Below are 7,485 nucleotides of genomic sequence, written 5' to 3' on the forward strand. Positions count from 1 at the left end.
TTATAGCAGCTTCTACTCTTCTGATAAGCTGTCAAAAAGGTTTAGGAGTGTCTATGGGAATGTTTGACCATTCTTCCAGAAGCACATTTGTGAAGTCAGGCACTGATGTTGGACGAGAAGGCCTGGCTCGCAGTCTGCACTCTAATTCATCCCAAAGGTGTTCTATCGGGTTGAGGTCAGCGCTCTGTGCAGACCAGTCAAGTTCCTCTGCCCCAAACTCACTCATCCATGTCTTTATAGACCTTGCTTTGTGCACTGGTGTGCAGTCATGATGGAACAAGAAGGGGCCATCCCCAAACTCCTCCCACAAAGTTGGGAGCATGAAATTGTCCAAAATGTCTTGGTATGCTGACACCTTAAGAGTTCCCTTCACTGGATCTAAGGGGCCAAACCCAACCCCTGACCATAATCCCCCCTCCAGCAAATGATTTGGACCAGTACACAAAGCAAGGTCCATAGAACTTCAGGGTTACTACATGGGAGACCCAATCAAAGACAAATCCGGCTTTGTTCGGGACTCCAACCAGCCAGCGGACATGCCGGCTGGTCGCTTGGATCTCCTGGTGGGTCGAAGAGCCACGGAAGGCAGCGGAAGGGGGAGGGGGGGGGATCCCCTCCTGCTCGCTGGGATAACGGCTGAGCGGCTCCTGAGCCGTATCGGCTGTTATCTTCTAAAAGCCAAGCACCGGCTCTAAAGTACGGTACCGGGGTGAATCCTGCAGCTGCAGATCATCCTGCTACAATCACTTCTCTGAGCCAACGAACAGGGACAGGTTCAGGTACAGGGACAGGGACACATACAGGGACAGGTAAAGGTGCAAGTACAGGGACAGGGACACATACAGGGACAGGTAAAGGTGCAGGTACAGGGACAGGTACAGGGACACATACAGGGACAGGTAAAGGTGCAGGTACAGGGACAGGTACAGGTACAGGGACACATACAGGGACAGGTAAAGGTGCAGGGACAGGTGCAGGTACAGGGACAGATACAGGGACAGGTAAAGGTGCAGGGACAGGGACAGGTGGAGGGACAGGTGCAGGTACAGGGACAGATACAGGGACAGGTGCAGGGACAGATACAGGTGCGGGTACAGGGGCAGGGACAGGTACAGAGACAGGTACAGGGACACATACAGGGACAGGTAAAGGTGCAGGTACAGGGACAGGTACAGGTACAGGGACACATACAGGGACAGGTAAAGGTGCAAGTACAGGGACAGGGACACATACAGGGACAGGTAAAGGTACAGGGACAGGTACAGGTACAGGGACACATGCAGGGACAGGTAAAGGTGCAGGGACAGGTGCAGGTACAGGGACAGATACAGGGACAGGTAAAGGTGCAGGGACAGGGACAGGTGGAGGGACAGGTGCAGGTACAGGGACAGATACAGGGACAGGTGCAGGGACAGATACAGGTGCGGGTACAGGGGCAGGGACAGGTACAGAGACAGGTACAGGGACACATACAGGGACAGGTAAAGGTGCAGGTACAGGAACAGGGACACATACAGGGACAGGTAAAGGTGCAGGTACAGGGACAGGTACAGGGACAGGTGCAGGTACAGGGACACATACAGGGACAGGTAAAGGTGCAGGTACAGGAACAGGGACACATACAGGGACAGGTAAAGGTGCAGGTACAGGGACAGGTGCAGGTACAGGGACACATACAGGGACAGGTAAAGGTGCAGGTACAGGGACAGGTACAGGGACAGGTGCAGGTACAGGGACACATACAGGGACAGATAAAGGTGCAGGTACAGGAACAGGGACACATACAGGGACAGGTAAAGGTGCAGGTACAGGGACAGGTACAGGGACAGGTGCAGGTACAGGGACACATACAGGGACAGGTAAAGGTGCAGGTACAGGAACAGGGACACATACAGGGACAGGTAAAGGTGCAGGTACAGGGACAGGTGCAGGTACAGGGACACATACAGGGACAGATAAAGGTGCAGGAACAGGGACAGGTGCAGGTACAGGTACAGGGACACATACAGGGACAGGTAAAGGTACAGGGACAGGTGCAGGGACAGGTGCAGGTGCAGGTTCAGAGACAGATACAGGGACAGGTGCAGGGACAGGGAAAGATACAGGTGCAGGGACAGGTACAGAGACAAGAACAGGGACAGGTGCAGGGACAGGGATGGGAATAGGGACAGGTACAGGTGCAGGTTCAGAGACATATACAGGGACAGATACAGGGACAGGTGCAGGGACAGGGAAAGATACAGGTGCAGGGACAGGTACAGAGACAAGAACAGGGACAGGTGCAGGGACAGGGATGGGAATAGGGACAGGTACAGGTGCAGGGACAGGTAAAGGTACATCGATTCGCAGGAAGTGGTTAAATAGTAAATACGGAGTCTATATCCTCCAATATTTCTCACTCTGTTCTTTCACTGACATTGTGAGATCTTTCATTTCCTGAATTTCTGTAATTCTAGCCAACCAATGAGATTCATTTGGAACAACTGGGCTCTTCCAAAGTTCTGCTATGCATGCTTGTGCAGCCGTTAAGAGGTGTTTCCACTGTGAGTTTTTATAGCTGTTATTAGATAAGGGTGGATCGTGGAGTAAATATGCTACAGACTTCCTCTCAAGAGGAACACCAGTTAAGGCTTTGACCATTTGTTCAACCATATCCTAGAAGTCGTTCAGCTTTGGGCATGTAGTGATATAGTAGCAGTGGGATGATTATTAATATAATTTAAATTATTCCCGCAGCAATTCAATTCATCCAGAGAGAGGCATTAATTGAGTCCCAGCACAGAACAAAGTTCACAAGATAGCTGCAACAGATGACAAAATCCAACAGAGTAAATATTCCAATGAACACCAATCCCATCCGTCATTCATATCCTAGCAAGTATAGAGACACCACAATACAGCATTTGTCCATTCTATAATATGCACCTACAGTATCCCACAAAAGTGAGTACACCCCTCACATTTTTGTAAATATTTCATTCTATCTTTTCATGTGACAACACTGAAGAAATGACACTTTGCTACAATGTAAAGTAGTGAGTGTACAGCTTGTATAACAGTGTAAATTTACTGTCCCCTCAAAATAACTCAACACACAGCCATTAATGTCTAAACCGCTGGCAACAAAAGTGAGTACACCCCTAAGTGACAATGTCCTAATTGGGCCCAATTCGCCATTTTCCCTCCCCGGTGTCATGTGACTCGTTAGTGTTACAAGGTCTCAGGTGTGAATGGGGAGCAGGTGTGTTAAATTTGGTGTTATCGCTCTCACTCTCTCATACTGGTCACTGGAAGTTCAACATGGCACCTCATGGCAAAGAACTCTCTGAGGATCTGAAAAAAAAAAGAATTGTTGCTCTACATGAAAATGGCCTAGACTATAAGAAGATTGCAAAGACACTGAAACTGGGCTTCAGCATGGTGGCCAAGACCATACAGCGGTTTAACAGGACAGGTTCCACTCAGAACAGCCCTCACCATGGTTGACCAAAGACGTTTAGTGCTCAGCGTCATATCCAGAGGTTGTCTTTGGGAAATAGACGTATGAGTGCTGCCAGCATTTCTGCAGAGGTTGAAGGGGTGGGGGGGTCAGCCTGTCAGTGCTCAGACCATACGCCGCACGCTGCATCAAATTGGTCTGCATGGCTGTCGTCCCAGAAGGAAGCCTCTTCTAAAGATGATGGACAAGAAAGCCTGCAAACAGTTTGCTGAAGACAAGCAGACTAAGGACATGGATTACTGAAACCATCTCCTGTGGTCTGATGAGACCAAGATAAACCTATTTGGTTCAGATGGTGTCAAGCGTGTGTGGCGGCAACCAGGTGAGGAGTACAAAGACAAGTGTGTCTTCCTACAGTCAAGCATGGTGGTGGGAGTGTCATGGTCTGGGGCTTTATGAGTTCTGCCGGCACTGGGGAGCTACAGTTCATTGAGGGAACCATGAATGCCAACATGTACTGTGACATACTGAAGCAGAGCATGATCCCCTCCCTTCAGAGACTGGGCCGCAGGGCAGTATTCCAACATGATAACGACCCCAAACGCCTCCAAGATGACCACTGCCTTGCTAAAGAAGATGAGGGTAAAGGTGATGGACTGGCCAAGCATGTCTCCAGACCTAAACCCTATTGAGTATCTGTGGGACATCCTCAAACAGAAGGTGGAGGAGCGCAAGGTCTCTAACATCCACCAGCTCTGTGATGTCATCATGGAGGAGTGGAAGAGGACTCCAGTGGTAACCTGTGAATCTCTGGTGAACTCCATGCCCAAGAGGGTTAAGGCAGTGCTGGAAAATAATGGTGGCCACACAAAATATTCACACTTTGGGCCCAATTTGGACATTTTCACTTAGGGGTGTACTCACTTTATTGCCAGTGGTTTAGACATTATTGGCTGTGTGTTGAGTTATTTTGAGGGGACAGCAAATTTACACTGTTATACAAGCTGTACACTCACTACTTTACATTGTAGCAAAGTGTCATTTCTTCAGTGTTGTATGTTTATATATATATATATATATATATATATAGATATATATAGATATATATGTATATATATATGTATGTATGTACAGTATGTGTGTATATATATATATATATATATACATATACACAGTGGTGGGATTCAAAAATTTTAGTAACCAGTTCCGACTTTCCCAGCAGAATGACCAGCGTGCCCCCTTTCAAACCACAGTGACCAGCGTGCCCCCTTTCAATGCACAGTGACCACAGCATTGCCCCCAAACATTGCAGAGTTCCACAGCATTGCCCCCAATCATTGCAGAGTTCCACAGCATTGCCCCCAATCATTGCAGAGTGCTGGCCACAGCATTGCCCCCAATCATTGCATAGTGCCGGCCACAGCATTGCCCCCAATCATTGCAGAGTGCCGGCCACAGCATTGCCCCCAATGATTGCAGAGTGCCAGCCACAGCATTGCCCCCAATGATTGCAGAGTGCCAGCCACACATTGCCCCCAATCATTGCAGAGTGCCACAGCATTGCCCCCAATCATTGCAGAGTGCCAGCCACACATTGCCCCCAATCATTGCAGAGTGCCAGCCACACATTGCCCCCAATGATCGCAGAGTGCCAGCCACACATTGCCCCCAATGATCGCAGAGTGCCAGCCACACATTGCCCCCAATGATCGCAGAGTGCCAGCCACACATTGCCCTCAATGATTGCAGAGTGCCAGCCACACATTGCCCCCAATGATCGCAGAGTGCCAGCCACACATTGCCCCCAATGATCGCAGAGTGCCAGCTACACATTGCCCCCAATGATCGCAGAGTGCCAGCCACACATTGCCCCCAATGATCGCAGAGTGCCAGCTACACATTGCCCCCAATGATCGCAGAGTGCCAGCCACACATTGCCCCAATGATTGCAGAGTGCCAGCCACACATTGCCCCCAATGATTGCAGAGTGCCAGCCACACATTGCCCCCAATGATTGCAGAGTGCCAGCCACACATTGCCCCCAATGATTGCAGAGTGCCAGCCACACATTGCCCCCAATGATCGCAGAGTGCCAGCCACACATTGCCCTCAATGATTGCAGAGTGCCAGCCACACATTGCCCCCAATGATCGCAGAGTGCCAGCTACACATTGCCCCCAATGATCGCAGAGTGCCAGCTACACATTGCCCCCAATGATCGCAGAGTGCCAGCCACACATTGCCCCCAATGATTGCAGAGCGCCAGCCACACATTGCCCCCAATGATCGCAGAGTGCCAGCCACACATTGCCCTCAATGATTGCAGAGTGCCAGCCACACATTGCCCTCAATGATTGCAGAGTGCCAGCCACACATTGCCCCCAATGATCGCAGAGTGCCAGCCACACATTGCCCCCAATGATCGCAGAATGCCAGCTACACATTGCCCCCAATGATCGCAGAGTGCCAGCCACACATTGCCCCCAATGATTGCAGAGTGCCAGCCACACATTGCCCCCAATCATTGCAGAGTGCCAGCCACACATTGCCCCCAATGATTGCAGAGTGCCAGCCACACATTGCCCTCAATGATTGCAGAGTGCCAGCCACACATTGCCCCCACTGATCGCAGAGTGCCAGCTACACATTGCCCCCAATGATCGCAGAGTGCCAGCTACACATTGCCCCCTATGATCGCAGAGTGCCAGCCACACATTGCCCCCAATGATTGCAGAGTGCCAGCCACACATTGCCCCCAATGATCGCAGAGTGCCAGCTACACATTGCCCCCAATGATTGCAGAGTGCCAGCCACACATTGCCCCCAATGATTGCAGAGTGCCAGCTACACATTGCCCCCAATGATCGCAGAGTGCCAGCCACACATTGCCCCCAATGATCGCAGAGTGCCAGCCACACATTGCCCCCAATGATCGCAGAGTGCCAGCCACACATTGCCCCCAATGATTGCAGAGTGCCAGCGATCCCCCGCACTTACCTCACGCAGCTTCTCTTCAGTCCCCGGTTCCCCGCGTCTCCGAGTCTTCAGTCAGTCTTCAGTCCTCCCGCGGCGCCTCCTCCTCGTCCAATGGCAAGGTGTTTGCCTTTCGGCCAATCAGGAAGCGGGAGGACCCGCTCCCTGATTGGCCAGGAGGAGGATCCGTGTGACAATAGCGAATTCTCATTTGCTATTGTCACAGAATGGGCGGGTCGGGGCGCGATGCTCCCTCCCTGGCCACCACGTCTGCGGCTGCGCGGTCCGAGCGCGGGACATTTAATTGTACTGCGCTCGGACGCGCAGAGGGATTCAGCCGGTTCTGCGAACTCGCAGAGCGTTAGTAACCGGTTCTATGGAACCGGTGCGAACCGGCTGAATCCCACCACTGCATATACATACTGTACATACATACATATATATAGATGGATAGATAGAGATATCTATCGCGAGGCGACTCCAGACGTAACGTCCACACGTCCCCTTACGGAGCCGGCCTTCTGCTTTTTTTATGCTGATTGGTTACACGCGGGATGCAGCGGTCGGATCTTCAGCTGCCATACCTATGTGCCTATGTATATCTTCAACATTGTGAGTAGTATTTTAATAAATTGATTATATGTGCCGTACGAGATTACACTATGGTCCTTTGTTTCATTTCCCTCCACACACTGATTTGACCTTAACGGAGTGATTAAGAGGATTTGATCGGTTTCATGGTGTCACCTACTTCCCCTTGGATCCATTGAATTTAGTGAAAACATCTCTTTGCTGGGCGAGGCTTTCTCATTCATTTGAGTAGCCACGGCGTTCTGGTAAGCTGTCCCCATCCTACACTTTCCTTGGGTGTCACGGGAAGGAGCGTCTCTCACAGTATTCTCACTTGGATTTATTTGTACTTGCACGATTATTAAATTTTTTTTCTTGGTTGGGACTTTATTCACCATAATTCCCTTGGATTTTTTTATATTGCTTAATGGATGATTTTTCATCAGTATTATATTCTATTATGTTATTTCTAGCGCTACACACATGGACACATGCAACAGGCA

The sequence above is a fragment of the Pelophylax lessonae genome (assembly GCF_965119305.1).
Source record: "Pelophylax lessonae genome assembly, chromosome: 1".
Classification (NCBI taxonomy): domain Eukaryota; kingdom Metazoa; phylum Chordata; class Amphibia; order Anura; family Ranidae; genus Pelophylax; species Pelophylax lessonae.